Source organism: Sciurus carolinensis, chromosome 8 (assembly GCF_902686445.1).
Source record: "Sciurus carolinensis chromosome 8, mSciCar1.2, whole genome shotgun sequence".
Classification (NCBI taxonomy): Eukaryota; Metazoa; Chordata; class Mammalia; order Rodentia; family Sciuridae; genus Sciurus; species Sciurus carolinensis.
In genome coordinates, this window is record NC_062220.1 from 91,695,828 (window position 1) to 91,713,603 (window position 17,776).

The following is a 17,776-nucleotide window of genomic DNA, read 5'->3' on the forward strand; positions in this document are numbered from 1 at the left end:
CAACTGAAGATTACTTTGGTTACAGCTGACAGTTGGAGCATTTAAAAGAAAACATTAGATTTGACCATTTTTAAGCTCTAGGGTTTGTCTTATCTGTGGTTAGCAGATATTGGGTGTAGTTTTGTGGGATATGCAAAACCAACAAATTCTAAATGGCTAAAAATATGCTTATTTGGGCTTTGAGTTAAGATCCTGCTCAAAGAAGGGCTAGTGTAGACAGGAGCCACCTTTAACCCAATTATGTAGTAATGACAAAATAATAGCAAAATACAATAGTAATAACAGAATGAAAGGGGTTTTGGGTGGCTCAGAATTGTAAAGACTCATCTTACCTTTGGTTTTGCTTTCTCTCCCAGAACCTCCCTTAGAGTGTTCCTTTAGATTTGACAGGAAAGGCAAGCAGTGGTGATTTGAGAATGCGCTGGAAGAGGTCTAAGTGGATTAGAGAAGGCAGAAGCTTGCCCTGGACCCCAGAAATCTCATTCTGACAACATTGTGGGGGAATGTTTGCTCTCAATGTTTATTCAATTTGAGAGTTTTGTTATTATTCAATTTAATTGAATGCTTTGCAAAGTCACTTGTCATATTTTTAGTTCTGGTGTGCATAGATATTTAAAATTTGGAGGTATGTCCCAAATTCTATTTTTTTTTTTTTTTTTTTTTTTTTTTTTTTGGTACCAGGGATTGAACCCAGGGGCACTCAAACGCTGAGCCACATTCCCAACCCTTTTCTATATTTTATTAGAGACAATGTGTCACTGAGTTGTTCAGGGCCTCGCTAAGTTGCTGAGACTGAGTTTGAGCTTGCTACACCTCCTGAGTTGCTGGTATTATAGGTGTGTACCACTGTACCCAGCCCCCAAATTCTTTTTTTTTTGTACTCCAAGATTTTTTTTTTATTTTCAAGATATTTACATAATAAAAACAATTTTAATTACTAAGGTCTTCCTCATCACTGAAATATGTGCTTTTCTTTATCCTTGGGTGTCTTGAATCATCCGATGTTAAGGGACTCTCTGCACTGGGTTTCCATTTGTTTTGTTCCTCTTCACTTTTGGCTTGCTGAAATGCAATGGCCTGACCGAGGCTGTCAAGAGCAGGATCTTCCCCTTCATCTTCACTTTCTTTGACTTCCTCAATTTCTTCTTCTGGTTCAGGAAGTTTCTTTTTTTTCTTTTTCTCTTTCTTTGGAGGCTCCAAGCATATTTTTAGGACAGGCATAACTTAAGTGTCCACTTTCCCCACATTCATAACACTTAGATTATTCGCCTTCGGATGAACTCAGCTGCTCTTCCATTGTCAATAGCAATGCTTGCCTTTATCACTCTACCAAACAACTGTTTGTTGTTTATTGCTCTAGTGCAGTTTTGTGCAGAGTCTTTGTCCAAAAATAAAATAAAAGCGACCCCTTTGCTTTTCCTGGTATCTTTGTCTTTCATTATAGTAACCTTCACAACTTTGCCGTACTTGGAAAATATCCGATATAAACCATTGTCAGGGAGAAGGGCAAGTTGGATACATAAACTGTGCTCTTACTTGGAGCTAAGTCACCACTCATTTCTTTAGGTGGGGCAGACCCGAGAGACCAGAGGACCACCAGCGTCAGCTCAGCTGGGGCACAACCTTGATTTTTCCTTGCTGCAGGCAACTGACTTGGCATCACCTGTCTCGGCAGGGGTCGGTCGCAAATATCAGGTGGTAGGGCCACCCATACCCCTTCCCTACTCACCTTAGACCTGGGCCCTGGAGCCCAAATTCTTTATAGATAGATTAAAACTTGATTTTACTTCATCTCTTTCTCACTTTCAATATTACCCACACCAAAATGTGCATACTTTTGTTATCAGATAAAAATGTTATCTTTTGATTGAAATCATATTTTCAAATGAACATTTAAAACATCTAGACCTATAGAAAAGAAAAAGTACTTGATTTAGCACCACCTCCCAGACATAACCACTGATACTATACCAGAGTACAGTAGAATATAACCAGAAAGTTCCAGCCTAGTCTAACCTGAGTAATTTTTTTGAAATTTACCTCTCACCACCTAAAAGATAGAACCATCCAAAATGTACATTTATTATGTAAAGTCTGGTGCTGTATAATATGGGATGCAAGCAATATGGCAATAAATATTTAAATGAATATTTCTTAGAAAAGCTTTGGCTTCATATCCATATATCTTTAAACTATTTTTCTTATTTGTGATACTAGGGATTGAACAGAGGACCTTGTGCATGCTAGACAGGCATTCTACTGCTGAGCTATGTCCTCAGCCTTCTTTTTGTTAACTGTTTTTTTAAACTTGAAGACAGGTTCTCATTAAATTATTGAGGCTGGCCTTAAACTTGTGATTATAGGTTTGTACCACTGCACCTGGCTTATTTGTATTCTTGATGGCTTCCATTCTAACTGGAGTGAGATGAAATCTCAGTATAGTTTTGATTTGTATTTTCCTAATTGCTAAAGATTTTGCACATTTTTTTTCATGTGCTTGTTGTTGATTTGTATTTCTTCTTTTGAGAAGTATCTGTTTAGTTCATTTGCCCATTTATTGATGGGGTTATTTAATTTTTTGGGTGTTAAGTATTTTGAGTTATTCATATGTTCTCCTCTTTTTATTTTCTTATAAATTAAAAAAATATTTAGTTGTAGATGGACACAATACCTTTAATTAATTAATTAATTTTTATGTGGTGCCGAGGATTAAACCAAAGGTCTCACATGTGCTAGGCATTTGCTTTATCACTGAGCCATAACCCCAGCCCATCATTTACAAAGCACTAGTTCATTTATGCAGATGGGGCCTTCATGATTCAATGACTTCCCCAAATACTACCATAATGGGGATTAAGTTTTAAAGCAAACTTTGGGGATTTGTAGATTGTAGCAAGTAGCTTCTGACAGTGATTTTAGATCTGTCCATTTTATTTTTATTTTTTTACTTAAAATTTTTTTTTTAGTTGTGGATTGACACAATACCTTTATTTTACTTATTAATTTTTATGTACTGTTGAGGATCGAACCCAGTGCCTAACGCATGCTAGGCAAGTACCCTACCACTGAGCCACAACCCCAGCCCCCTAGATCTGTCCATTTTAATTAATTCATTTATCGTACTGGGGATTGCACCTAGGAGAGCTTACTACTGAGCTATATCCTCAGCCCTTTTTTTAGTTTTTATTTTTAGGCAGGGTCTCCCTAAGTTACTTTGGGCTTTACTAACTTGCTGAGGCTGGCTTCCAACTTGCAATCCTCCTGCCTCAGTCTCCTGAGTCACTCTGATTGCAGGTATGTGTCACTGGATCTGGTGGTAGATCTGTCCATTTTATATACTGCCCGTGTTATGTGGATTTGGGCTTCATGACCTACTGGTCACATGACCCACTTGTCATTTGAGATTTGATAGATGACACCACAATTATGTTTCATTTCTCAAAAAATTTTCCCTCATTTATTTACTTTAATTTTTTTTTAGTTTTCAATGGACGTTTATTTTATTTATTTATATGTGGTACTGAGGTTTGAACCCAGGACCTCACACATAACAGGCAAGTGCTCTACCACTGAGCCACAACCCCAGCCCCACTCCCTCAATTATTTATAATGCAACACATTCACATATATAACATGTGTGTTAGGTTTGTCTTGGTTCTCATTTTGTAGTTTCAGTTCTCCAGCCTCCCTTATTACCCTATGTGCTTGTTTTGTTTAATTCATATTCTTATTAAATTGCTCAGTAGAGTGAAATGTTTTCAGAGAGTTTTCTTCCGATTCCTGGTTCTGTTTTTCCTCCATCTGCCTTTTTAATATTGTCTTTCCTTCTTCTTCTCTCCTTGCCTTTTTTCTGTAGTACAATTGAGCATTTGCCAGGCTAGTCTCTTTATAGACTTGCTCAAGCTTAGCTTGTTCAACTCTGTCTGGGCCAGTCTGCTTTTTTATGGTGCTGTATTTTTTTTTCTTTTGCCATCTCTTCCACCCAATCCAAGATGAGTTTGTGATCCTTCCTAATATACTGTTTTGAGGGTGGGCTCTTGTTCAGTGTCTCACTTGTCACCTGTCTATGGGGGTAGTGGGGAAGGGATGGGAGTCGGAGAGGTTTTCTGTGGTCATGGCAGCCTTACTGGAGGATATGGCCTCAGCCTTCTTTTCTGCCTCTTACATCTCATACTATCTGAATAGGGTGAAGTCCACACTCTTTGGATGGTCTTTAACTTGAAATTCATATTCCTGGGTGGCCTGTAACCTGTTATCTTGGGAAGTGGGGGAGATATTCTCTAACTTTGGATCTTTTGGGTAAGGACTTCCTCTTCAGATTTCCCTGAGTCAGTCCCATATATTCCTTCTCTTGTTTGATGGAATCTCACCAGAAGCTGTTTCCATTCCCTCCCCACTCACTTTTATTTTTTGCAGTAGTGGGGATTGAATCCAGGAGTGCTATACACATCGAGTTATATCCCCAACTCTTTTAATTTTTTATTTTGAGACAGGGTCTCTCCAAACTTCCCAGGCTGGCCTTGAATTTGTAATCCTTCTACCTTAGACTCCTGAGTAACTGGGATTACGGGCATCCGCTGCCATGCCCCGCCCATCTACTTTTCTTTTGGCTGCACTTGAGTGTGTATGAAAGTTCATGTGGCAGTTCTCCTCTAACCCATTGTTTACTCATACTGATCATAATTGCTAGAGATGGTTAGCGTGCCTGGTATTTTTGTATACTCTTTCCTTCTTCCTCCTCCCTCCTTCCCTTCCTTCCTTTTTTTTTTTTTTGGTACTGAGGATTGAAACCAGTGGGTGTATTAACCACTGAACTACTTTTTAAATTTTTTTTTTTTTTTTTTTTGTAGTGCTGGGGATTTTTAAAATTTTGAGACATCATCTTGCTAAGTTGTTTAGGCTAACCTTGAACTTTTAATTCTCCTGCTTTAGGCTCCTGAGTTACTCCTGCCTTTTTTTTTTCCCCCAGAAAATATGCAAATGGTTAATTTGTGTTTTCTTGTTCGACAGGAAGGGAATATAGTGAAGTTAGAGATTTTTGGTATTATGGACACTTGGATTTCTCCAGACTGTTTCCCTCCTGAGTCTGTCTTCCTCTAAATTTGGAAGTTTTAGTGAGATTTTCAGAATTTTGTTTATTCACAACCTTACCACTGCTCCTCCTTGTCTGGAGTTTATAGTTAGCAGCTTTACAAAATGCATGAAGTTTGGCCCTAAATATTCTCTCAAGCATTTGCTTGATGGTCACCATTTTTCAAAGATTCCATCATGAAGTGGTACCTTTTCCTTAGTTTCAGTTTTTCTGGTGCACGTTTGCTATTCTTTATTATTAATTAATTTATTTGTTTGCTTAATCTACAATATTACAGTTTTTAAAAGGTCTTTTGAAACTCATCCCCATGCTAGATTTGAAAAATGGATGTTCATCAAAAAATTCTTGTGGACTCAACAGTAGTTATTTGTTTGATTCTTATAGAATCCTGGACAAGCAATCTTTTATTTCCATTAAGTGAGCTATTTATTTAGCACAGATTAATTTCATTGTATTTGATGTGAATATCTTTTTTTCCAGATTGTTTTGCTTTTTTTTTTTTTTTGGGTGCTGGGGACCGAACCCAGGGCCTTGTGCTTACAAGGCAAGCACTCTACCAACTGAGCTATCTCCCCAGCCCCTGTTTTGCTTTTTAAATTGTGTCTGCTTTGATGTGGTCAAATTATTCTCTTTATGCACAATTTATTCTGTTTCTTGTAAGCCTAGAAACTTCTCTTCTATGCAGAGTTTTTATGTTTCTGTTGTCTGGAGTTTGTTTTCTGGCAGGAATTTTTATCTTTATTAATAGAGAAGACTATGAGGAGGGAGTTTTATCTGTGATCTCTTACGTATTGTGCTATTGCATTTAACTCTAATAATTACTGTTTTCAGTCTAGAAAATCAAAGCTCAGAGAAGGTAAAGGTCCTTTCCCAAATTATAACTAGGCACAATGATTTGATCCAGAGCTATCAAATTCCAAAGTCCATGCTATTTCTAATACGTTACTTCTTATTAAATTGCCTTGCTAGTTAGAGAGAGAGGGTCTGTATGGACTCTGAGAGGAAGGAAAGGGAGACTTTCCTATAAGCTTAGTGTAGGCAGAGATCATGGCTTTTGTTGACTATGGTGTATGTCGTGTCTTGCAGTCATGGCAAGTAGTGGGTGCTAGTTAAGTGCAGAATGAATGAGCCAAAACAGTGACTGGGCAGAGTTGATGGTATACAGGTTAGACTTTCAAGGTTTTTTTTCAGAACAAATGTTAGCCCAGTGCCTTCATTCTACCCAACTTCTGAGTTTCTGTATGACACACATGTGTTGAGCATCTACTACAGTGTATGAGTTATGATAGCCACTATCCCCCTTAGTGGTAAAGTGTGGGTGATTACTTAGGTCTTCTGGGTTCGTCTTTACTCAAAATATTTCTAAATATACCAGTGATGCACTATTTGCATGTCAGACTTACCTGTACAAATAACAACTTCTCATCTACTTGCGGTAGTGTTTCTATACATTTTTCATACCTTCATTATTAATTTTTAGTATAAAGTGTGAATTTATACCATTTTTGATAATGCTCACAAAATATTTTTGATTTTAGAATATTACTTAAATGCTTTAATATTTAATATAAAAGACATTTTACTTCCTCTTTGACCTTAATCTCTCTTGTCTATCCTGCCTTTTGAAAGCTCATTTTCCTTTAACTCTTCCAGTTGTTCTACTTTTTTTCCAGTCAAATGGAACTTCAGAAAGAGTAGAATTTTTATCAAGGAAAGTTTAATGTCAGAATGTAGACATAATATGGGCATGGTGTAGATTAGAGGTCTGGCAGCACAGTAGTCCCACACTTGTGATTGAAGTAGAAAGAAAATACTATATATAAAAGGTTCAGTATGTTTGGGCTATAATTGTCAGTAAATGGGGTGAACAGAATTTTACTAATAATATATGTGAGCATGGTGGAATATTTTTTAAATCATAAAATGACTTCTATAAGCTTGTATGGGATTATATTGTCACATAAATAAAAATTCATGAATTCCTTGAATCAAAGGCCTGCCAAAGAAAATAGTGAACTGAAGGAAAAGTCAGTCACCTTTTGCCTCATCTTGAGGCCACTCTAGATAATCAGATTCTCAGCCTTCAAATAACTTCTAATTGTCTAAAGTGCAGCCTTTTTTTTGTCTGCCAAGGGAATGTATCAGTGGCCACATGTGGTTGCTGAGAGGCTGTGCTTCTCCCAGCTGTCTGGATTCTTTGATTGCTATCCAGAGAGTGAACTGATATGCTCAGCTGGGGTGAACGAACAGCCAGAACACAGTCTTGCTCTTTGGTGTGGGACTCTTAGTGCAAATAAAAGAGTAACGCTATTTTCCTCTTAGGGAACCAGGGGATGATGTTTTGATAGCCCTTGTCTTACCAGTGAACCATATGGCCCCTATTTTCTAATACATGTGGTTGAAATGTTAGAGAGTAACGTTAGAGGAAGAATTTCTATGGTGTACTGGCTCCTGTTCTAGGCATTAAAGTGTAGGTGTTTTATAATATTGGAGAACTTCCCTCATTTATTTTTAAGATCCTTTATGGATCCACAGTGAGAAGTTGGGAGATCAAGGGGATAATAGGATTGACTCCCATCCTGTGCTGGGTTTCTCATATACGTGGCATTCATTTTTAAAATTTCTGGCCCAAGACCCGTAAAACAATGTTATTTTCAAATAGTGTCTTCCTGTATATTATGTTGTATAAAACCTTTAATTCCTGGGGGCAGACTTATAATGAGAATTCCCTGTGGTCTGCACATTCATTTTTTACATAATCTTTTAAAGTCATTACTTTTTCTAAAAGGTGAATTCTGATTCTCTCTTTGTATATACTGTAGAAATTCAGTGGTTAAATACCTCTTTGCCTGCTCTTCTAAGAGGGGCAGAGGCTCAAAAGAATGTTTAAAGTTTCTTGGAATTACTTGAAAAAAACCAAATATTGATTTTATAGTGGTTATTTTAGTCAGCTATTTCACTGCTGTGACCAATGACCTGACCAGCACAACTGTAAAGGAGAAAAGGTTTATTTGAGGGCTCACGGTTTCAGAGCTCTTAATCCATAGAAGGCCACTTCCATTCCTAGGGACTCAAGGTGAGGCTGACATCATGGCTGGAGATGGTGGTAGAGGGAAGCAGCTTACATCACAGTGATCAGGAAGCAGAGAAAGAGAGAGAGAGAGAGAGAGAGAGAGAGAGAGAGAGAGTCTCCACTCTCTAGATACAAAATATATACCCCAAAATCACGTCTCAATTCCAGTCTCCTCCAGCCACACCCTACCACTTCAGTTACCACTCAGTTAATCCCTGTCAGGGGATTAAATCACTGATTGGGTTAAGAGTTTTACAACCAAATCATTTCTCTGAACCTTCTTGCATTGTCTCACATGTGAGTTTTCTGGGGGACACCTCACATCCAAACCATAGCAGTGGTTGAATGTGAGGACTGGAAAAGTATTGTGGTAATGTTTCCTGTCAACACTGCCTTTGACAAGAGATGGTTAAATGCAGTAGTCTTAGCTGGGTGTGGTTGTGCACCTGTAGCCCCAGCTACTGGAGAGACCAAAGCAGGAGGATTGCAAGTTTCAGGGCAGCCTGGGCAATGTAGTGAGATTCTCTCTCAATAAAACACCAAGCCCCTGCCCTCCTCCAGTTCTATTAGTGTTTGGCAACCATTGTTGATCTGTATGTATGTTCTAACATGGTCTTCCTTTAAACAATGCAATAACTATTATATATTTTTATTCAATTGAGAAGGCAAATGATAACTACAAACTACTTTATTCAGGTGACACCATGATACACAGAGAGTTCCAACAGTTTCAGAAATTCACTTACAAAACACATTGCCATAAACTAACTATCTTCCTTTCCCCACAGTCTTAAATTGCTTCAGTAACCCTTTCCATTCTACACGGACATTCTTACTTCCAAATTTAGGTTCTAAAACACAAGGTAGAAATACATGTTAATGCTTAGTATGAAAATCAGATATTTGTATTGACTACTACCATGTTAATGGTATTTTTTAAAGTACATCAGAGCTGGGTGTGGTGGCACACACCTGTAATCCCAGCTACTTGGGAGACTGAGGCTGGAGGATAAAAGTTTGCTACACTGGGCAACTTAGCAAGACCCCATCTCAAAATAAAAAATAAAAAGGTCTGGGGATGTAGTTCAGTGGTAGTGTGGCCTTGAGTTCAATTCCTAGTACCCCACCCACTCCAAAAAAAAGGATAAAAGGATATATGTATGGTATAAAATTTAAGGGGATTATCTTTTTGGTAGACTTTAGAGTGGTTTCCGGTTTTTCTTCAGGTATGAACAAAGCTACAATGAATTTACTTATGTAATTTGTTATGTGAACAATGTAAAAGTGTCATAGAAATGTAGGATTTTTTTTACTATTCTGTTAATTTTTTTCCAATTCTTTTTACTATTATAAAATGTTACCTAAGGATATTGAGAATAGAGTTCTAATGTTAGTAGCATGTTCTATGTGGAAAAATGATATTATATGTTTGCCTCTTAATCTTTAAACCTACAAAATTTAAACCTTTGGTATTTCATATAATACATGCTTTAAGTCACTTTTGGCTAATTAAGAATATCAAATGGTTAAGCTTGGCATATCTGAATAAGTCTGTTTGTATTAGATTATGTTTGAACTGTATTTCTAAATATTGTTTTAGTTGTAGAAGGATACAATATCTTTATTGTATTATTTATTTATCTTTACGTGGTGCTGAGGATGGAACCAGTGGCTCACACATGTGAGGCAAGTACTCTACCATTGAGCTACAGCCCCAGCCCTGAATAGGGTTTTTAAAACCAAATTCCCTATGTTGAAATTTGTGAATAAGAAACTTTTAAATCATTTTTAGATCTTTGCTAAAATGAGATAATGGTATTTAATGTGGAAACAATAACTGAGAAGTATTTCTAAATCTAATTTGAAATGTTATATTTATGATTTTAGGGAACTGTGAACATAAAATAGGCAGTGGAAAATTAAGATTTCATATGGCTTTTTGTAGTTGGTTGATTAAGGCCTATATAGTTCATTGTCCTAAAGATGAAATTTGTACAAAGTTTTGGAAGGCAGAAGTTGAATTAAGAGTGCTTGTTTCCAAGTTAGTATGAACTAGTTTTTAACAATCTTTCATTTTTCATTTACTGAAGGAAATATGTAAAAAGAAAAGGAAAATGTTAAACAGGAACAAAATGCTGAGATGATGAAAAGCTACAAGGAAAGAAAAAAAGACTTTAGAAAGAAACTAGCTTTTTTTCCCCCTCTCAACAATCTGTCTGAATTCATTTTACTTTCATTATATATCTAGCCTGGAGGCAAAGTAAGTTGAGTATTACAACAAAGAGGGTGTTATAAGGAGGACCTTTTTTTTTTTTTTTTCAATAATAAAGTATAACATATGTGTAAACCATGCAACCTTGTAACAGGAAACTTCATAATAAGGGAGGACTGTGCTTAGCTTTTCCACAATTTTGGAAGAATGAATTTTATTAGGTGTTAGACAAAGAAATTATCAACTGACTTTTATGCTGTAAGGTTGAAAGATTTGTTATGACCATTTCTAGACTTTAGTAGTGGTTTTAATGTGGGTCCTGATATATTAGGAACAGTGCCTAGCACTATTAATATGTCTACTGTTGCTAGTTCTCTTAAGGAATATGATGTTTAACTTTTGCCTTTCAGTGAAAGATTATTCAAAATTCTGTTTTTCTGTGGTTTTCTCGGCAGTATTAGGCTGTTCTTGAATTGATCAACACATAATATAATTTGGGAACCCAATCAATGGTTCTTTTCTTTTTGAAAGATGGTGACAAATTCTTTTGAAACTTGGGAAATTGGCTCCATCATTCATCCCTTATTCTTTCTTTGCTTCTACTCAACTTTCTAAAAACCATATTGTTTTGATATCTATATACAAAACAGATTATCTGCTGAGAAATCAATATGTATCAATTATACTGGAATAAATGTAAGTAAGCTTGACAAACAACATAGGTTAGTAGGCATTTGGCCAAATGGGTTACTCAGTTAATGAGGACACTAAAATTAGGGAGCTCTAATATGACTGAAACAAATTTTCTGTAAATTTCCCCTGGTTTTAAGATTAACTGGCAATAGCTGTGTTTTTCTGGCTTTTAAAGGCTAATATATCATGGTAGAGTTTTAGGATTTATATACTGCTTATTATAGAATAGTTGAGCTCTTTGTATTTATCTCATAGTTATTGAAGCAAGCCTGAAGTGCAGAAGTCAGTCCTCTGCCTTTTGGCTTTTCAGCAATCTTTAAAAAAATTTTTTTTTTATTATACCTGCTCACTCTCCTTTCTTCCCTCTCCCACTTAAAAATGATTACATACCCCATACATTTATGTACAATTTTAAATGTTGGCTGTAGAACTTAAAGATGCCCTTTAATATGGTTCATTGCACTGCAGGGTGGTTAGAAAATCAAGGATGAAATTCCTAGAAGATGAGATATTAGAAGGAAAGAGATTTTAGAAGTATATTAGCAAGATATATTGTTATACTTTAAAAAACAGACCAGATGCTCAGAGTATATTAGCAAGATGTTGTACTTTTAAAAAGAGACCACTTTAAACCTTGCAAGATTGCAGAAAAGTTTAAAATAATTAATTTGATAGAAACAAAACATCAAGTAGTAGACAAGCTTCTGAAGACATTAGTCTTCTCACTTCACCCTCTACTTTCCAAAATAATACATTCCTACCTTTATTCTTACAATGTCAAGGTTAATAATATTTACATATTGGTCTGTAATTATAACCAAATGTTCCATGAGTTTTCCTAATTCTAAAAGTTAGCATAGTTTGTAAACTATGTAAATTATGTAAGTATTGTTCAGTGTAAAGTAGCAGGGTCACATTTCCTTGTTTCATGAGTCCAGTGTCCTGTGATAGTAAAGGAAAATGATCCTGGTGTAGAAATACATATTTCTCCACATTGAGTTGGGATTCCTCAGGTCTTTCCAGGCTTTAAGTCACATTTTTTAATCTGCCTGTTCCCTCTAGTTCCTGGAGAGCCTTTCCGTCATCCTGGAGGTAAGGGAACATACTCTCCCCATTTTCTATTTTTTATTATCTTATTTTGTTCTAGAGTACATTTTATTTTATTCTTTGTTTTTCTTGGTCTTTTCTTATTGCAGGCTTTCCTGAAAGGTCTGAGTGTTAGTTTTTATTTGATTGTGAATCAATAGAAAGACTGAGTACTGTAAAAGTAGGTTGGCCTTTAAAAAATTTGGTACATATTAATTATAGAGTAGTGGGTTTCATTGTTACATATTGGTATGTGCATTTAATATAATTTTATCATTTTCACCCACCAGTACCTCTCCCTTTATCCTTTCCTCCTCCCTCTTCTCGATCTTTTTCTACCCCAATTGTTGCCTTTCTACTTTTATAACTTCTCCGGCTTTCCCCAACTTGTAAGAGAAAACATAAACTCTTGTCTTTCTAAATTTGGCTTATTTCACTTACCATGATCACCTCCAGTTCCATTCTTTTGTCTTCAAATGACACAATTTCATTCTTTATGGCTGAATAAAACTCCATTTTATGCATATGGCACATTTTATTTATCTGTTCATCAGTTGATAGACACCTACCTAGACTGATTCTGTAAAACTTGTTTATTGTAAATTGTGCTGCTATAAACATGGGAATGCATCTCTAAAGCATGTTTACTTTAATTCTTTTTCACAAATACTGGAAAGTGGTATACCTGGATCATATGGTGGTTCTATTTTTGGTTTGTTGAGGAATCTTTATACTGATTTCCAAAGTGGCTGTACCAATCTATGTCCCCACTAACAGTGCATGAGTTCCCCACATCCTCACCAGCATATATTGTTGTTTGTATTCTTGATGATTGTTATTCTTATTTGGGTGAAATGGAATTTTTCTTTTTTTGGTACTAAAGAATGAACCCATAACATTTTAACACTGAGCTACACTCCTAGTCCTTTTTAATTTTAATTTTTAAAAAATTAAAAAAAGTTTTATTCTGAGATAGGGTCTTGCTAAGTTGCTGAGACTGGCCTCAAACTCATGAGTCACTGGGATTTTAAGTGTGTTCCATTGCACTTGGCTTCTGTAGTTTTTCTAGTGGTTAATTTCTAATTTTACTTCATTATGATTAGATGTAAGAAATTATTTCAGTTTTTAAAATTTATTTTTACTTGCTTTGTGGTCTAATGATTATATAATTATTTTATGATTTATATGATTTATTTTTTATTTTTTATTTATTTTTTTTATTGTAAACAAATGGGATACATGTTGTTTCTCTGTTAGTACATGGCGTAAAGGCATACCATTTGTGTAATCATAAATTTACATAGGGTAATGTTGTTTGATTCATTCTGTTATTTTTTTCCCCTTCCCCCCCACCCCTCCCACCCCTCTTTTCCCTCTATACAGTCCTTCCTTCCTCCATTCTTGCCTCCCTCACTAACCCTAACTCTAACCCTAACACTAACCCCTCCCACCCCCCATTATGTGTCATCATCCACTTATTAGCGATATCATTCTTCCTTTGGTTTTTTGAGATTGGCTTATCTCACTTAGCATGATATTCTCCAGTTTCATCCATTTGCCTGCAAATGCCATAATTTTATCATTCTTTATGGCTGAGTAATATTCCATTGTATATATATACCACAGTTTCTTTATCCATTCATCAATTGAAGGACATCTAGGTTGGTTCCACAATCTGGCTATTGTGAACTGAGCAGCTATGAACATTGATGTGGCTGTATCTCTGTAATATGCTGATTTTAAGTCCTTTGGGTATAGGCCAAGGAGTGGGATAGCTGGGTCAAATGGTGGTTCCATTCCAAGTTTTCTAAGGAATCTCCACACTGCTTTCCAGAGTGACTGCACTAATTTGCAGCCCCACCAGCAATGTAAGAGTGTACCTTTCTCCCCGCATCCTCGCCAACACCTGTTGTTGCTTGTATTCTTGATAATCGCCATTCTAATTGGGGTGAGATGGAATCTTAGGGTGGTTTTGATTTGCATTTCTCTTATTACTAGAGATGTTGAACATTTTTCCATATGTTTGTTGATTGCTTGTATATCTTCTTCTGTGAAGTGTCTATTCATTTCCTTAGCCCATTTGTCAATTGGATTATTTGCATTCTTGGTGTAGAGTTTTTTGAATTCTTTATAGATTCTGGAGATTAGCGCTCTATCTGAAGTATGATTGGCAAAGATTTTCTCCCACTCTGTAGGCTCTTTCTTCGCATTGCTGATAGTTTCCTTTGCTGAGAGAAAGCTTTTTAGTTTGAATCTATCCCAGTTATTAATTCTTGCTTTTATTTCTTGTGCTATTGGAGTCCTGTTGAGGAAGTCTGGTCCTAAGCCGACATGTTGAAGCTCTGGACCTACTTTTTCTTCTATAAGATGCAAGGTCTCTGGTCTGATTCCAAGATCCTTAATCAATTTTGAGTTTAGTTTTGTGCATGGTGAGAGATATGGGTTTAGTTTCATTCTGTTGCATATGGATTTCCAATTCTCCCAGCACCATTTGTTGAAGAGGCTATCTTTTCTCCATTGCATATTTTTGGCCCCTTTGTCTAGTATGAGAAAATTGTATTTATTTGGGTTTGTGTCCGTGTCCTCTATTCTGTACCATTGATCCACCTTTCTATTTTGGTACCAATACCATGCCGTTTTTGTTACTATTGCTTTGTAGTAGAGTTGAAGATCTGGTATTGCGATACCCCTGCTTCACTCTTTCTGCCAAGGATTGCTTTAGCTATTCTGGGTTTTTTATTCTTCCAGATGAATTTCATAATTTCTTGCTCTATTTCTGTAAGGTACATCATTGGGATTTTAATTGGAATTGCATTGAATCTGTATAGCACTTTTGGTAGTATGGCCATTTTGACAATATTAATTCTTCCTATCCAAGAACATGGGAGATCTTTCCATCTTCTAAGGTTTTCTTTAATTTCTTTCTTTAGTGTTCTGTAGTTCTCATTGTAGAGGTCTTTCACCTCTTTTGTGAGATTGATTCCCAAGTATTTTATTTTTTTCGAAGGTATTGTGAATGGAGTAGTTTTCCTGATTTCTCTTTCTGAAGATTCATCACTTATGTATAAAAATGCCTTAGATTTATGTGCATTGATCTTATATCCCGCTACTTTGCTGAATTCACTTATGAGATCTAACAGTTTTCTGGTGGAATTTCCTGGTTCCTCTAAGTATACAATCATATCATCAGCAAATAGGGATAGTTTGAGTTCTTCTTTTCCTATTCGTATCCCTTTAATTTCTTTGGTCTGTCTAATTGCTCTGGCTAGAGTTTCAAGGACGATATTGAATAGAAGTGGTGAAAGAGGGCATCCCTGCCTTGTTCCAGTTTTTAGAGGGAATGCTTTCAGTTTTTCACCATTTAGAATGATATTAGCCATGGGCTTAGCGTAGATGGCCTTTACAATGTTAAGGAATGTTCCCACTATCCCTATTTTTTCTAGTGTTTTGAGCATGAAGGGGTGCTGTATTTTATCAAATGCTTTTTCTGCATCTATCGAAATAATCATGTGATTCTTGACTTTAAGTCTATTGATATGGTGAATTACATTTATTGATTTCCTGATGTTGAACCAACCTTGCATCCCTGGGATGAAACCCACTTGATCATGGTGCACTATCTTTTAAATATGTTTTTGTATGCGATTTGCTAAAATTTTGTTGAGAATTTTTGCGTCGATGTTCATTAAGGATATTGGTCTGAAATTTTCTTTCCTCGATGTGTCTCTGTCTGGTTTAGGTATCAGGGTAATATTGGCTTCATAGAATGAGTTTGGGAGGGTTCCCTCCTCTTCTATTTTATGGAATACTTTGAAAAGTATTGGAATGAGCTCTTCTTTAAAGGTTTTGTAGAACTCGGCTGAGAACCCATCTGGTCCTGGACTTTTCTTTGTTGGTAGGCTATTGATGACTTCTTCTATTTCATTACTTGAAATTGGTCTATTTAAATTGTGTATGTCCTCCTCGTTCAGTTTAGGCAATTCATATGTCTCTAGAAACCTGTTGATGTCTTCAAAATTTTCTATTTTGTTGGAGTATAGATTTTCAAAATAGCTTCTAATTATGTTTTGTATTTCAGTCGTGTCTGTTGTGATATTTCCTTGTTCATTCCGAATTTTAGTGATTTGGGTTTTCTCTCGTCTTCTCTTTGTTAGTGTGGCTAAAGGTTTATCAATTTTGTTTATTTTTTTGAAGAACCAACTATTTATTTTGTCAGTTTTTTGTATTGTTTGTTTTGTTTCAATTTCGTTGATTTCAGCTCTGAAACTATTTCCTGTCTTCTACTACTTTTGGTGTTTGTCTGTTCTTCTTTTTCTAGGGCTTTGAGCTGTAGTGTTAGGTCGTTTATTTTTTGAGTTTTACTTCTTTTATTAAATGCGCTCCATGAAATAAATCTTCCTCTAAGTACTGCTTTCATAGTGTCCCAGAGATTTTGATATGATGTTTCTTTGTTCTTGTTTACCTCTAAGAATTTTTAAATTTCCTTCGTAATATCTTCTGTTATCCATTCATCATATAATAGCATATTGTTTAATCTCCAGGTGTTGGAGTAGTTTCTGTTTTTTACTCTTTCATTTATTTCTAACTTCAATCCATTATGATCTGATAGAATACAAGGTAGTGTCTCTATCTTCTTGTATTTGCTGACATTAGCTTTGTGGTATAATATATGGTCTATTTTAGAGAAGGATCCATGTGCTGCTGAGAAGAAAGTGTATTCGCTCTTGGTTGGATGGTATATTCTATAAATGTCTGTTAAGTCTAAATTATTGATTGTGTTATTGAGATCTATGGTTTCTTTGTTCAATTTTTGTTTGGAAGATCTGTCCAGTGGTGAGAGAGGCGTGTTAAAATCACCTAGTATTATTGCGTTATGGTCTATTTGGTTTCTAAAATTGAGAAGGATTTGTTTAACATACATGGATGAGCCACTGTTTGGGGCATAGATGTTTATGATTGTTATATCTTGCTGATTTATGCTTCCCTTAAGCAGTATGAAATGTCCTTCTTTATCCCTTCTGAGTAACATTGGCTTGAAGTCCACATTATCTGAAATGAGGATGGATACTCCAGCTTTTTTGCTGAGTCCACGTGCATGGTATGTTTTTCCCCATCCTTTCACTCTATGGGTATCTCTTTCTATGAGGTGAGTCTCTTGCAGGCAACATATTGTTGGATCTTTCTTTTTAATCCAATCTGCCAGTCTATGTCTTTTGATTGATGAATTCAGGCCATTAACATTCAGGGTTATTATTGAGATATGATTTGTATTCCCGGTCATTTGGTTCATATTTAAAATTTTATTTATTTATTTATTTCTTTTTTGACACATCTTGGTTCCTCCTTTATTTGACAGTTCCTTTAGGGTAATTCCTCCCTTTGCTGATATGCTTCTTTGTTTTTTATTTCTTCCTCATGAAATATTTTGCTGAGAATGTTTTGTAATGCTGGCTTTCTTTTTGTAAATTCTTTTAGCTTTTGTTTATCATGGAATGATTTTATTTCATCGTCAAATTTGAAGGTAAGTTTTGCTGGGTATAAGATTCTTGGTTGGCATCCATTTTATTTCAGAGCTTGAAAAATGTTGTTCCAGGCCCTTCTAGCTTTTAGGGTCTGGATT

At 35.8% G+C, this 17,776-nt stretch overlaps 1 protein-coding gene and 1 pseudogene across 1 annotated transcript in view; one reads left to right on the plus strand and one right to left on the minus strand.

Moving 5' to 3' along the window:
• Bbs9 (Bardet-Biedl syndrome 9) overlaps positions 1 to 17,776 on the plus strand; it is a 441,935-nt gene that overhangs the window by 43,479 nt on the left and 380,680 nt on the right.
• Positions 931 to 1,558, minus strand: LOC124991756 (zinc finger CCHC-type and RNA-binding motif-containing protein 1-like; annotated as a pseudogene).